The 15,340-nt window shown below is 44.5% G+C and overlaps 1 long non-coding RNA gene across 1 annotated transcript; it reads left to right on the top strand.

Annotated features, from left to right (window-relative positions):
* Nucleotides 1–3,698: 3,698 nt before the first annotated feature.
* Nucleotides 3,699–12,164, top strand: LOC112952025. The gene is made up of 2 exons (XR_003250316.1): nucleotides 3,699–3,742; nucleotides 11,216–12,164. It is a non-coding gene; the product is annotated as an uncharacterized LOC112952025 (long non-coding RNA).
* The last annotated feature ends 3,176 nt before the right edge of the window (nucleotides 12,165–15,340 follow it).

The raw sequence follows: 15,340 nt of genomic DNA, 5'->3' as shown, positions 1-15,340 counted from the left end.
CAAGTCTGTTTGGCTCCTTCTCCTGCCAGACCCTTTCATTAAATGCACTTGTAAGGACAGAATCACAGTCCCACAGTGGTGAGAAACATTGCCAGGCAACTTCACAGTGGTGGTCCAGTTCCTTCTGATGAAGACAGCAAGGAAGATGACAAGATCAGGATATCAGTGAGTTTCTACATTTCTTTCTATATTTACTTTTTATTGGCACCTGCAGTGTGAGAGAAATGAGGCCAGGAGAAATTCTGGAACATGGCAAGGAGGAGATGGACAGTAAAAACACTCTGTGGAGAAATAATGAGAACAGCAAAAAGTGCTGCAACAGAGGCCAAGAGGCAGAGGAGCAACAACTGCACTGAAGCAGTGACTGAAAGATCTGAGCATGATGTGGTGTCTACATAGAAGTCAACATCCCACAAAAAGAAAAGACAAAGTACACAAACACAGCAATAACAACACCAAGTTCATCAACAAATTATTTAGAAGGAAATTATGCATCCCGAAGGAAAAAGAAAAAGCATTAAAACCTGAGAGGAGCATCAGCAGGGACTGGCAATGTTCCTGGGCTGCATGTGCTTCAGCTGCATGAGCCTGCTGGTCTGTTTGGGAGGTGCTGGCGCTGGGATACTGGGCACATGGTTGCTGTTGCTTTATAGACCGCTGTGGTGAAAGACCCCGCTGCTGCCCCGCTGCCCCCGTGTCACAGGGAGAAAACTTGCCCAAAACATCCCGGCTCCAGGCAGCCAACCCCGTGCTCAGCACCTTCCTTGTGTGCAGACGCCAGGCCCACGCTGCCCCAGGCACCAGGGTGCCCTGCAGCATCCCTGGCCACGCACCCAGGTGACGTCCACGCGTGGGGACCGTCCTGCCGCCGCGCGGGCGGGCAGCAGCCTCCGGCACCTCAGCCACCGCCGCTCTCCTCGGGGCGCTCCCAGAGCAGGAAACGTTCCTCACAAGAGGCAACTCGAGCAGGCTAAGAGCAGAACAAGACAGCCTAGCACAGCTTTTCAGGACAGTTATTTATCACAGCAAAGATAAGGTGAATTGGACAGGCAGAGAGTACCATAAACCAAAAACCCAAAGCTCTGTGCTGCAGTGAGTTGCCAGGGCAATTCATTTGCTGTCAGATCATGTCAGACCAGAGGCAAGCTCCTGCTGACAGCTATGAAAATGCTTCTCCTACGTTTGTTCAGAGCCTAATTTTGAAGGGGCTGGAGCAGTGCCTGTGCTCAGCAGGAGCTGCAGGGCTCTCCCCTTGGCTGCCCAGCGTAGTGAGGGCGCCCGGCCCGGCCCTGTGCAGCCACTGAACACCCGCTCACGACGGCCTCCAGCACCACGAGCTCCTTGCAGGAGGGCCGGGCCCAGATCCTCTGCACAGCGTGCCTAGGAAAAGGAAAATGACTGCAAACTTCTGAGGAAAAAAAGAGCATAATCCCCAAATATCTTGATTTTTCTCTGGCTGAACTCGCAAGCAATCCCATTTTCCATGATTATCAGGCACTAACCCTTTCTTGGTCACTTCCAACTCACTGTTTATTTTCTCTTGGTCCATTAAAGTTCTTTGCCACGTGAGCCCCTTCCAAGCGCTCAGGCAGCAGAAGAGTTTCTGAGTTCCTAGTGCTAAATTCTGCAGTTCCAGGCTTGAGTGTTGTGCCAGAAAAGCGCTTTAGCCCAAGGAAAGTTTTTTGGCATCTCCAGAGCTCCCATGGGAATAGAAGCTGGAGGACAGGGCTCGAAGAAATGTCAAGTTGGCATGCAAGCAAAAAGGCAGGTGATCTGCTTGTGCCAAGCCCTCAGTGGCAGCACTAATGCAGGCAATAAATAAATGTTCGTGAGTACCCAACACTGACCTGCCTTCTGGAGCATGCTGGAGATCTGCGCATGACAGAAGAGACCGGCCATGGTGCTTCACGCAGAGAGAACAAGAGCAGAAACTTGTTCAATCTGATGGGACCTGAGCACCAGAGTCTGTGTGGGAGCTGCAGGTGGCTCCGCACAGCCGGGCAGCCCCTGCTGCTGCTGGGGGTTCACACGGGCCCAGCCCCCAGGGCTCTCCAGGGAGGCCAAGGGTGCCAGGAGCGACCCCGGCAGAGCGGGAGCCAGGGAAGCTCTGGAGCCATGAGGGAAACTCTGGAGCCACCAGGGAAGCTCTGGAGCTGCCTGGGAAGCTCTGGAGCCGCCAGGGAAGCTCTGCAGCCACCAGGGAAGCTCTGGAGCCGCCTGGGAAGCTCTGGAGCCGCCAGGGAGCTCTGCAGCCACCAGGGAAGCTCTGGAGCCGCCGGGGAAGCTCTGGAGCCGCCAGGGAAGCTCTGCAGCCCCCAGGGAAGCTCTCCAGCCATGCTGCGCCCAGCCCTGCTCCTGCTCGGCCTGCAGGAAAACAAGCAGCGGCACTTACTGAAAAATGAGAAACGAGTGGAGCTCTCATCTGAAGCAGAGCCAGAACTTCAAAAGAGTGTGACAGAACAGTTTGAGCTTTTACTCTGCAAAACATTAAATAAGATATGAAAAATACTTTTAAAACTGTACAAAATGAAACTTCTTTTCTTTTAAAGTTACAACTGGAAAACTTCCTGAATACACAATCCTGCCCTAGAGCCGATGTCGAGTCACAGCATCTTTCTCTAAGATGAAGTGTCAGGTTCATCCATTTCAAACACCTTTACTGGCTGGGAGAACTTCTCACAATCTCATATAAAAGCCCTACTTTTGCCCTAGAGAGGCACCCTTTGGGGCACCTTTTGGTGCCTCTCAACATCTCTATTCTATGTTGCAACATTCAATTAAAATAGCTAGGATGTTTTAGGACTTAATGTTTTTTCATCATTCAGTGGATCAAATGAAAACTAATTACTGTCACAGATCCTTATGGAATAGCAACAGGATCAAAGGCCAAAGTGCAGGACACAAACTAGAGGATATTGCAGGGGTATAAAGCTACTATTCCCACAGAAGCGTTGCCTGTGTAAGTACTGGGACTGCAGGGACTCGGCAGCTGCAGTCACAGAGACAAGTCCAGGAAAGCATCATTTCAGTTGTACTTGGCTTAGCTGTATTGCCCATATTCATCAATATCGCATTTTGCACCTGGACCTGAAAATGCTCCCACCTGTGCTTGTTGCCGCACCACACAGTCATTGGGCAGCTCATGCCCTTCAGGGGGCACAATCTGCGTCCTGTGGTGAGGATGCCCTGCTCCTTCCTGCAATGCTGCTGCCCTGCACCCCGCTGCAACCCCCGTCTCAGCTGCTCGGAAACCACAGCCTACCTTGCTGCAGAAGACAAAAAGGCTTTCTCTTTCTTTTAACACAAGGCATTGGGTTCAGGAAACATAGCACACTGACTTCTTAAGTATTCAGGTTTATTCTGCWCCCCAATACATTCTGAGAAATATTTTCCCTAGCTGCTATTACATCCCGCTGAGAGAAGTATCAGGATTCCTCCCTTTTTGTCACTATCAGCCCACGCATGCAAACTTCTGCTGGAACAATCTGCTTGCTTCAAAGAATCCGTTTGTGCCACGACTTTGCACATTAATTGGGTAATAAACAACACCCTGGAGCGAGGCAGCGCCCCCGTCCCTGAGCCGCTCTGCTGCCACCGTGCCTGCCCTGCCCTGGTAACAGCCGCTGCGCGCGCRCTAAACCTGGGTGGATTTGCAGAAAGGAGAACAGGGCTGCTCGTTGCATGAGGGACCCCAAAGCAAGGCCGGCTCTTCCATCTCATTCTTGGTTCTGAGCTGCAGCAGGTGGGTTCAAATGCCTAGTGCTGCATTTCAGCCTTGTTTGTTTTGCATTAGTGAATACGTTCTTTTTCCTGTTCTGTATAGAGGGTAAAGAMGATAACACTCATGTAGGCAAACAGCGTGGTATTTACATATATCAACAAAAATAATTCATTTTGTAGGCTCAATATTAATTAAGCAAATATCCTGAATATAGATAACATACATAAATGAATTATAAATGCATATAGTTGTCATTGGTAACAATAAGGATGTTTGTCTATGAATATTTATGCAGTATCATTAGATATAGTGATAATAATGCAGAGGTTAAGCTATGAATGCTAATGTTGGGGTTTAATAACTAGTTTCTAAGGACTTTATAAATGTGAAATTAACCTTGAAATTTCATCATACCTATAGTGCTTAATATGATCATTCATATTTTTACTTATACAACATAATATGGGTGTGAGCTAATCACTATTTCCTAGAGCACCCAGTGATTTTATTGACATTTAATAAAGGAGGATTTAAATTATATAATTAATTAAATGCTGACTATTGAAATATCTAAATTACAAGTAGCATTTCTATAAGATAAAGTTACTGCAGCATGTTCAAAAATATGCATCTTTTTGCATTTTGCTTGTAAATCAATCCACTCCAGATGATTCTAATGCTATTTTCATCTTTATTTCATGAGCAATAATGAGGCATTAACTGTGCGGCGCTCCATTCTTGCTGGAGCCGCGTGTGTCAGTGACAGGCGACTGTGCCCGGCTATGCCCTCCCCACAAACCAGGTCATTGCTACAACTGAAAGACACAGCTGCCTGGGGCGCAGGTTGCCCCTCACYTCGTGTGTCCTGCACCTCGAGGGACATGGGCAGGACACAGCCRTGCACGGGGCATCCCCGCGCACCCGAAGCACCCGGCCCAGTGGGAGCAGCTCTCAGCTCTTCCAAAAGGGGCACCTGGGGATGCTGACTTTTCCAGACCGTTTGCATGATTTGTGCAAGGGTCCTGACTCGCTGTGACGAGTGTTTCTGGGCTGCCTCGCTGCACACTACAGCACTCCTGCCTTCCATGGCCCAAGAGCTGCGCCCAGCTTATGCTCCCAGGCACAGTATTTAATTTCTGTCCTCTCCAACTGCAGCTCTGGARTTTCTTCTTATTAGAGAGGGCAGAAAGGACGCTTTCTTGTTCTGTCTTGTTGCTCTGTGTTAGTGATTTTAAGCTAAAAGTGTGCTGAATGTCTTTATTTTGGCATTTGGAGATATCCTATACTGGCTATTAGCACACTTTCTTTTGAAATTTGATGCTTCTTTGGAGAAGTAGGGAATAAATATCAGTAGATATACAATAAATACTGGTTAGTATATATATAGCATATATACTAGTATTCAGTATATATATAGTAGTAGCAGTATGCAGTATATACAGTACGAATCTACATATACACRTATTCATTGGATTTTTTTTCAAACTCTAAGAAATAAAATTCAGACTGTGTATTCAATGCAAAGCTATTGGTTATGTGCAAGCTTTCAAGTTCTGAATCAGCCCACCATTTTGTTGGACAAATTTTGATAAAACTTCAGAGGAATGAAGCTAAAAAAATGAACACAAGGAACTGAGAGTCTAAGGACTAAAGCTTCTTTACATTGCAGTCCTTCCCCATAATTGGATATTTCAGAACCGTTTGCTGCTATTGCTTTTGTACGTCAGACACAACTGGCCTTTTTTGCCTGCTTAGCACTGGTAAATGTGCTGGAAAATGTTTCCAGGATATGGTAGTTTTTTGGGKTTTTTTTTCCTTTAATGGACTGAATGCTACATTCCATTTACCGAYTAGGAAAAGAGAGCCACAGTAATATCCTGTTTCTGAACTAAGAGTTCGGGGCATAGCGTGACTTTGGAGATAACTGCTGTGTTCCTGAAGTTTAGCTTCTGCTCTGTAACAAACACACGTGGTAATGCACATGAGTCCTAACAAATCTGCTCTTCGATCTTAAGTATTTAGGAGTAAAAAAAGTGTATTTATACAAGAAAGTTGAGCCAAAATAGAAATAAGCCAGGGCAACCAGACTGAAGTTGATGAATTTGTCCCTTGGCCCAATAGTTGGAAGCTGAGGTACACATACCTTTAGGAAAAAAAATCATTTGTTTTCCTGAAGTTCAGTGATTTCCAACTGAGAAGCTCTTTCTTAAGTGAGCAGTGACAACATCAAATTACTTGCTTCAGCGATGACAAGTTGCCCAGAAATCCAATCAGAGATCTCTTCAGCAGAGAACGCTGAAATAATTCAGGAGAAAAGCTGTCACCTTGTCCCGCTGCAGCATTTTTCAATGTCCCTATTGGACTCGGAAGGACTTCTAAAAATTGTTCTACCTGAAGTTGTCCCTAAAACAACTACAGCTTGTTTGCAAATGCAAACACAATTTTCACATGTCAGGAAACAGCTTAAATCATGTTTGTAGTCTGTATTACTTCTATCCAAATGAAAAAAAAACTCTGTATCCCAGAAATAACATGTCTAAAAGCCATGATGGCTTCTTGGTTCAGAGCATTTTGCATTTTCTCTAACAAACAGCTTTATGCATTGAGCAACTATTAAAAGATGTAATTTGCTTTATGAAAGTTGTTATACAGAGATGCGAAACAGGCAGTACAGGAGGATTATCTTCACTGAGATTTTTGATCAGTTTTTAGATTGTCTATGGCTAAATGCATGCATATGAACATAGCTGATAATTTTCTGAATAGTTTTCTTAATACAGAGTACACTTAGCTGTTTTGATACCAGTAATTCACAATTCACAGTGCAGCGAAGTATCTACAGTTCCAGAACACAATGTCAGCTCTACAGATTTCCAATACTCTGCTGTGTCTTCCCAGATGCTGTTCATGGGCTGTCTCCCAAACCTCACTGAAGCTCCCTGCTCCCGCCCCCGGATCCATGCGTTAGCAGCGATGCAGGAACAGGCAGGCGCTGCCGATGCCCCTTCCCAGGGAAGGGAAGCCCCCCCCCAGCCTCCTCTGCTGCCCCTGCCCTGCGCTGGTAGCCGGGCCCGCAGCCTCCTTAGACATGACTTGGGCCTGGGCCCCTGCTTCTGGGGGACTATGCCACAACCTCCATTAGCTGCACACGCATTTTCCAGATGTGTATATTTAAAGAGATGCAGACACTCTTCTCTCCTACAGCAACCATAGCAATCAGGTTTAAATTTGGGTACCAGGGCAGGACAGTCTCTGTGACCAGAGGTTACTGTGTGCCTGTTTTAAAATGAAAAGTCCTACCTCCTTATTTGTTCTGTTTATGGGACCGAGTGTGGACATGTTCTGACACCGGAGGATGCTCAAGCAGACAGGACATGATCCATTTCCAGTACACGTAGAACAGACAGATTTTGCAACATCTGGAGATGAAGTACTTGAAGAAATCATATATTCTTTAAAAATGTTCCCTGCTTGACAAGGGAGTTGGAATAGGTCATCTCTGTGATTCTGTGTAAATACTTTTACTGGTGTTTTATTTGYTATATGAAGCCCCAGGTGTTCAAAGAACTTGTACTTCTTTACTAGGTATACTATGGTAAAGTTCTGCATCTGTCTTGCCATCACACCCTTCTGACATCCTGTAATACTTTACACCTCTGAACTGCAGATGAGATTTTGTGTGTTCAAAGACATACTGAGCACGTGTAGACCAGTGCTATGGGGTCCAGCCCAGTTCATGTTTGCTTGCTCCCATAAGAACATATATTTTTGAGTGGTGCAGAGGAACTGTGGGAGAGAGGTGCAGTTTCTGTGGCTCTGCTTCCGTGGGATTTCCTTTGATAATACATGACAATTTCCATTATGGGAACAGCTGGTCTTCAGAGACTTCCTCCCAGGCATATGGAATCACTTCATAAGAGGACAGAAGGGAGAATCACTGCCATGGTTTTATACAGGCTCAGATAATGAAAAGACCGGCAAGATAAATTTCAAAATGACTAGTTCAGATATGCAAATAAGAAAAGGAATCAGGCTTTTGAGACATTTATGAAAAATTTCATACTTGGAATATACTCAGGCATGTACTGATTTCCAATTCTGTAGATGCATGTCTCGAACATTATTAAAATTCATTGAACCTTGGCATTGTTATCTTCTGAGCATTTCTAAAGATTCAGCAACAGCTAGGAGAGGAAGGAAAATAATGGAAGCATTGCAAGAATACACCTTCATTTACTGCCATCCCGCAGTCCCATCAGTGCACCGCACACAAAGCTGTCTGCAGGATTTCCCACCACAATCACTGAGCTCAGCAATTAGAGCAAACACAGAGTAAATCATTTCCAGCAGCCTCTCAGATTGTTAAAATTGAATAAAGGATGATGAACAAGTGTATACACAGGATAAAATTTAAACAGTCACATTCCATCTGCCAAGGACACAGTGGAAAATAATTGCATGGCTGTATTGTACAACCCAAGTATGTATGGAAGCAGATCAAAATGTTCAGCACTCTGATAGCAAAAAACAACAACTGTTTCTCTAACTAGCAAAGAGAATAACAACAAGATCTTTTTTCTTAATAGAGAAATATCTCTATTGGAGTGGGAATGTGTGCATTGTAGACACACAGGGAAAGCAGGCAGGCTCCTTACCAGCGCTCCTCACTTGGAAGGACCACGGCAGCCACCACCGATGCTCCACATTTGGCAGATCTCCAGCTGTCTGTCTCAAACAAACTGCAAATTCTGGGCCAGTTCTGGCCTTTCGAGAGAGAGTCAGTTATAATATTTAGAAACCTCTGCACTGACACGGAAAATTCCCTGCCCTGGACCTCAAACACTGCCAGAGTAGGAGACTTTCACTTCACCAGATGTCTTCAGGGACGCATGATCTGCGTCCCCCACCCTCTAAATTCCTCCCATACCCAAAGAGAACAGGGATCTAGATATTTTACCATTTTTGTATGTGTGCCTGTGACAATCCAAATACTGCATAGTAGGGACTAAAATGAAGAATGAAATGGGCACATGCATAGTGGATAAATGCGACATAAAGGGGAGACTGCAGCAAAGTTGCTCTGGAGAGAAATCTACTTCACAAATCTGTCAATTGTGGGAAAGTGCCAACACCTGAGGATAAGAAGATCCAATTGCTGAAGACTTTCAAAATCCCTTTTTTTAAAAAAATCCAAAGCCAGGAAGCTTCAGTGGGAGCTAAGGAAAGCACTTCAGGATTAGCAGATGACAGGAGCAGAAGAGCAGTTCTGCTAACCTTCCTATGGGAGAAGGTTGCTGTGGGAAATGGGAAGGATATGTGCTGGCGCTCTGCTCTCAGCCTGTTCACAGATAATTGGGAAGGCGAATGAACAGAAATGTGCTGAAAATCCCAAATCATCCAGAACAGCCACACACAGAGTTTCTGAATCTTTCCATAATCAAGATTTCATGACAGTGATGGATAACTAAATCTGAAAAGAAATTCAGGGTTGATAAATGCAAAGTAATTCCAACAGAGAAAAACAGCTATATGGAGATGGTGTTAGGCTCTTAATGTTGCCACTCAGATTTTTTTTTTTTTAATTATTGTGGATATTATTTGGAAAATTACTGGTTTAGGACTTAGTGAAGTTAAAAATGCAAATAATGTTCAGAACTACTGGAAAAAAAAAAGGTGGGGGGAATAAAAAGTAAACCAGAAAGCAAACCCCGCATGAATTTAAAGGGTACCTAKAGATTGAATGCCATGTAAATTTTCTTTCAAAATAATTTCAAACTGATGTTGAAGATGTGAAAAAGATATAGGAAAGAGCAACATGAATGATGTAAGGTATGAAATCCTTTTGGCAAGAAAGGACATTAAGTGATTCCTTCTGGAAAAAAAAACAATTGAGGAAAAATAATATAGAAGATGATAAAATCCTGAATGACGGGCGGAAAGCCATTCAGTTTTCACAATATAGTAAGTAGGATTACTGAATGAAATTTCAGATTTAAAGGCAATTGAAGAAGCTGTTTTTTCAAAATTTTATTCAACACTTGGTGAAGCTCATTGCCACGGGAAGTTGTGGACATCAAAAATTACAGGTCAGCTCAAGGAAACAGATGGAATRATGGAAGAAAAAACACATCAGGGGCTATGATGTGCACATCTACCACTTCTGGTTCAGTGTATCCYGAGTTGAAGCTTCCTGAAAGTCCCAGACACACGGGCGAAGCCTCTGTCTGTGAATTCCCTGCCCATGAGGCCACCTCCCGCCCTCGATGGAAAAGGACACCGAAGGTGGCAGACCTGGCATGGCCCAGGTGATTCCTGTCGCAGCCCTTCCCAAGGGGATGCAGCGAACATTGGACCTGCGCTGAGTGGAGAGGCCGTGGGCTTTCGGGCTGATGACCCCGGCAGGGATCCCACCACTTCATGGACAGACACGGACAGGCATGGATAGACATGGATAGACATGTACAGACATGGATAGACATGGACAGACATGGATAGGCATGGATAGGCTCACAGCAAAAGTGTTACCTGCAAGGTCTAATTCCTGACCATGTCCTGCTGCTTCCCCGGGAACACGGCCTTCCCCTTGCCAGGACTCCTGTAGAGAGGCTTAAGTAGCTTGTTGCTAACTTGAAATTCATTTCAAATATATTTATTATTAAATACCTCATTTGCTTTGCAATATAGCTCTCAAAGTCTGTGTTCAACTCAATTTCTTTCAGTTGAGATCTGAAGGGCAAATCCTGTTTCTCAGTTCACGTAATTCTGTGTCTCTTCTGAGATTTTTATAAAAGTCAGCAATAATAAATAATGAAACTATGGCACAGAACTATGCAGACAGATCCCTAGCTGTTACTTCAAAGCCAAGCTACGTCACGTTTTATTAGACTTCTGTCAAWCTAGAGCGTGTATTTTTTTTTTAATTTTAAAACCTTAGTAATGCATTCAGCCCTTTTTTTTTCTAGTTCATATGTAATGTCAAAAAAAAAAGCAACTGCATGCACCAGGGTTACTGGCAGTCAGAAATATGAAGACTGAGCTGAGGTGGAATGCAAAGTCCTGGCCAGGTCAGCAGTTGATCAGGACCTCCTTGGAGTACAAGTTCTTCTTCAGCCAACTCCTCCTTCTCCAGAAACTGATTTTCTTTTTTTTTCTTTTTTTTTCTTTTTTTAATTTAATACAGACATTTCCTACCTTATTTTTGTTTCTTTTATGTTCACTTCTACAATTCCATTTAATAGAATTCTATAATTCTATGTTTTATAATTCTGTATTCTATAAATGTTTCCCATATAGCACCTTGCTTCTTACCAGGATAACTCATGACTATAACTGAGCTGGTAGCTCTGCAAACTGTGACATGGAGACACTYGTGTTTGATCATTACATTTGATAAATAAGAAGCATTCTTATTTTTACTATTTTTGACAAAAAAATGTTTTCATAATTTCTAGAAATTAAATATTCTGCTTTAACTCATGTTTAATTTGTTTTCAGGACTTCCTATCCTTTCTCCTTCCCCTGCTTGAAATCCTGATGAATTTCTGCATGTTTCAAGGTGCTCAATACTTCCTTCACTGGCTCTTTCCCAAACTTGCTCTCACGGTGACAACTGCCATGGGGCTCAGTCCGATGTAGCTGCCATCTCTCGTGCTGACCCAGCGGAACATCACGGAACAAGGCAGAGCAAGGACACGCACCGCGGGGCACGGAGCCCACGCAGGCTCTCACTGTAKGTGCCACTGGGAAGCTGCCAAGGGTCCCTCGGTCCCACCACGCGGCTCCTCYGGGAAGATGCCCAGCGCTGCTGGCCCCACTAAATACCCTGCCTAAACCTGGGGCCTCACTGGACCTGATTCAACCCAGCTGCTGGCAGTAGATCCGGCTGCTCATGCTAATTCTGCTCCTAAAARCGGAGAGATTTGTGCCACAGCGTCAGGGTTACAAGTAGCATATAAATGTCTGTCTGAGAAGCTGTTAGGTAACAATTCAACAGCGGTTAATTAAGGACAGGGTTACTTGTTCTGTGGAGTAATCCAAGCCGATAAAATGCTCCCAACTGGGTAATGTTATATTCAGTAGTATCATTAAATATTAGTACTTGCTTCAACAGTAATTTTTACMAGAATTTCCTGTAAGCCTTTGAAAGTGCATGCATTTAAAATAATAGAAAATGAGGTCGTTTTAACAGGATTATGGTGTACACTGAGTCTAGATAAACAGTTTTGTTTACATAAAACATCCTGTACTGATTTATTTATATACTTGCAATTAACAAAGGATGAAAAAAGGTGAAAAATAGAACTAAGATTCCTTGACTTTTTCTCCCAAATAAATCTCACTTTAATGCCATTCCAAGAGATGATTTCACTGTGCAGGAGCTCCTGTTTTTCCCCCTGCCCCGTGCTGTGGGGATGACTGGCAGCTTTCTTGGAGTGGTGGTGCCAGGGCTGGAATATCTCACATCAGACGGATGCAGTCGGGCAGTTGTGTAGAGACTGCAGGAGGGGCAGAGCAGGCATGCAGGGGCTTATTCCTGCACTGTGTCCTGATGAATACTGCTAATGTGCAAACCTGCACTCCGGCAGTGGCTCCTTCTGCCCAGGCCCATGGGGGCCGGCAGCGCCGCAGCAGCAGGACTCAAATGCTGAGAGTGAGCGGGGGCTCTGGGACAGGGGCTGCGGGCGCGCGGGTCCGCGCGGCGCCCAGCGCGGCGCACAGCCCTGCACACAAATCTGAAATCTGAATGAGTCTGAAATCRGGCATGATTAAACACTGAAGTCAACTTCAGGGAGAAGGGCTAGATCCCTTCTATTGAAGTCTGCAAATTAGAGAGTAATTATGTTTAACCAAGAACATCTTGCAGAAACACAAACACACAGTAACAAAGTTAGCTCTAAGGGACCTATACAATTACAGAGACCAAACAAGATACCCTGATGGTTGCTTCAGAATTTGCTCTAAATTAATTGCTTTCTGAAGCGTTATAGAAGAGCTGTTCATGGCTACATGAATACTTCAGAAACTTTTGTATATGAARAATGTAGTATATTATTCCCTGTGTTTATTTTCTGCATGCTGAAAGTACGCAAAAATAACCAAGTAAATTTACTAGAATAACTGAACTGAGTGCACACTGAGGAAATGTATTATCAGACTTCAGAAATGCAGATGGATAGTTCAGGTCTTAACAACCACGAGGCAGATTAGAGCACGGACCAAGCGCGGAGCCCGCTCAGAGACCTGCGCTTGGTCTTGGCTCTTTGGAGGTGGAAGAGGAAGGAGGAGGCGCCGGCAGTAACAACAGGTCCAGTTCCCATCCCTGGATGGTAGAAAAACACGACTGTAGGAAGGGGTTGAGGGACATAAATAGTGAAATGATTGTGGACACCACTGCCACATAACCCAGAACCACCCTCCCGGCTGCAGGGAAGGGCTCTGCTCCAGCRGTGCCTTCCCCGGCTGCCTGCACAGCCGCCTTAACTGCACTGGGTTGGGGTCCAGGTCTCAGTTCTTCACAGTCTTCCCATAGCTCTGACATCAGCTGGTGCTCACCAGCTCGTAATCATGTTAATGAAGATTTGAGCAATGCAGACACAAAAAGGCTCTTTTAGGAAATAGAGCTTATTCTTAATATTTATCAACATGAATAATAGTATGTTAATTTGTCCATGCTAAAGTATCTCTCACATGGTGAAAAAATTCTCCACTGAAAACTTCTCCATTGAAAAATTCTCCACTCAAAACACTGGTATGAGCTTAGGAAATGTTTATGATGCATCTTATCTTTACAATGTCATTCTGTACTTAACTGGCGCATATCCTGTATATGTTACTCATATTACCAGAAATTATTTTTTATATCCTTTGAATAGTTTTTCAAAACCGTCTTGTGACTAATTTTCATATTCTCATGCTGAAGACTGTGAGATGGAAAGTGTCTTTTGTAAATGTATTGTTTTACATTTTATAACGTAAAAACAAACAAAAAGACAATGCAGCATGCTGCCATTTGCATGTATTCAATTACTCCTTTGATAGTGGTACAAGATCAAAAGGATGCAAATTATTCAGTGAAGATTTTAGGCTGCTAGTTAAGAGAATTTTTCASAATATCTGAGCAGTAAAGTCTCAGAGCATCCTGTGAAATGAAGCAGTGAACCAAGAATTTAAATGGTTTTGCACTTTTATAAAGGCATGATCCTTGAGTTAGAAAACAAAATGGGTTATGTAAGATTTGTGGTGATTAATGTTCTGGTGGCTTTAAGTGTGTTGTGGCCGAGCATCCGCTGACCCGTGTGCCCGGGGGGCAGTCTGGTCGCTGGGCTCCAGCCAGCCCGGGCTGYGCAGGGAAGGCAGGGGCTCATCCGCCTTCCCAAGGCTGCGTCTGTCTCAGGACTTCTGGGCTTGCTTTACCTCCTGATGACAACTGCTCTGGCTGACGCTAATTAAAGGTACTCTTTAATTAAAGGTGTGGCAGAAACCCATGTGGCTAAGCCACACTCATGAATGTCTTTTTCTTTTCAAAGCATTTTCTCTCCTCGGTTTATAAAAGCAAATACTTGAATTAAAACAAGTTGCCATGTTCKGCCTTTCCTCCCCTAGCACCTTGCTGCTCTTCAATAACATCAGTTCCTGCTAGGACATTCCCTGTGGAAAGGTCCTGGCAAATGAGCCCTGGCGAGTGAGCACGGTAACGTGCTGCTCACTGCCGTATTGGGCACCGAGCGTCCCCAGCAGCCGCCGGGGCTGGAGAGCTGCCCGCTGGGGAGCTGCCCACGCACATTCGCAGCCAGGGAGCCGCCACGGGYGGCTGGGACACGCGGGGAGCTGCCCTGGGCACATCCTGCCGCCCCATGGAAACGGCAGCAGAGGTTCCTGCGGGACAGCGAGAGGCTGGTCCTGCTCAAGGACTGTCAAATAATGTTTCATGAAAAATCTCTGCTTTAAATGCAAAATGAGTAAAGGCTGAATGTGTGCATTGCCAAAGTGAAAACCTCTTAAATGCCTTCTGTTTCAAATATGCATTAGCTGTTTTTTTTTTCACTTCCTATACTAAAATCACCCACATTCGTAATGATGCTGCGGCCTTGGAACTGAGCTGACCGAGACCAGCGCGGTCTGAAGTCATAGCAGGGCCAGAGTCACATTCACCTCCCGGCCCTCAGGGCCCACTGTGCAATTGAATTAGCAGAGCCGCTCCGTCCACGGAGCAAGACAGGCCAAGCTTTTCCTACAAAATAAACAAAAACATTTTGAGGCTCTCTGGGAATTATTTAAGACTTAAGGACAAATTCTTACATGTCTGTATTTATGCAGTACTTATCATAACCTGACAAAAACTCTTATTAATGGATATACTTCCTGAACACTATGATTTTCTAATAAAGAAAGAATAAGATACTCTTAAAAATCCTCAGAATACTGAAAATAGGCAAGACTAGCTAAACATCCTGATGCAACTTCCAAAAACAGATCCAGAGACAGACTGGTAGCTGCTGAGTTTCGGGGCCCCAACAATCCTGCAGGTGTCATGCAGGTAGCTGGAGGGCCAGGAGGGGTTTGCTGGGTATATATTTATTATATATGAGTATGTATCATATATCATGTATATATATTATG

The sequence above is a fragment of the Nothoprocta perdicaria genome, unplaced genomic scaffold (assembly GCF_003342845.1).
Source record: "Nothoprocta perdicaria isolate Ctin4 unplaced genomic scaffold, notPer1 scaffold_384, whole genome shotgun sequence".
Taxonomy (NCBI): Eukaryota; Metazoa; Chordata; class Aves; order Tinamiformes; family Tinamidae; genus Nothoprocta; species Nothoprocta perdicaria.
The sequence above is the reverse complement of the archived record's forward strand: the minus strand, read 5'-3'. Positions and strand labels throughout refer to the sequence as shown.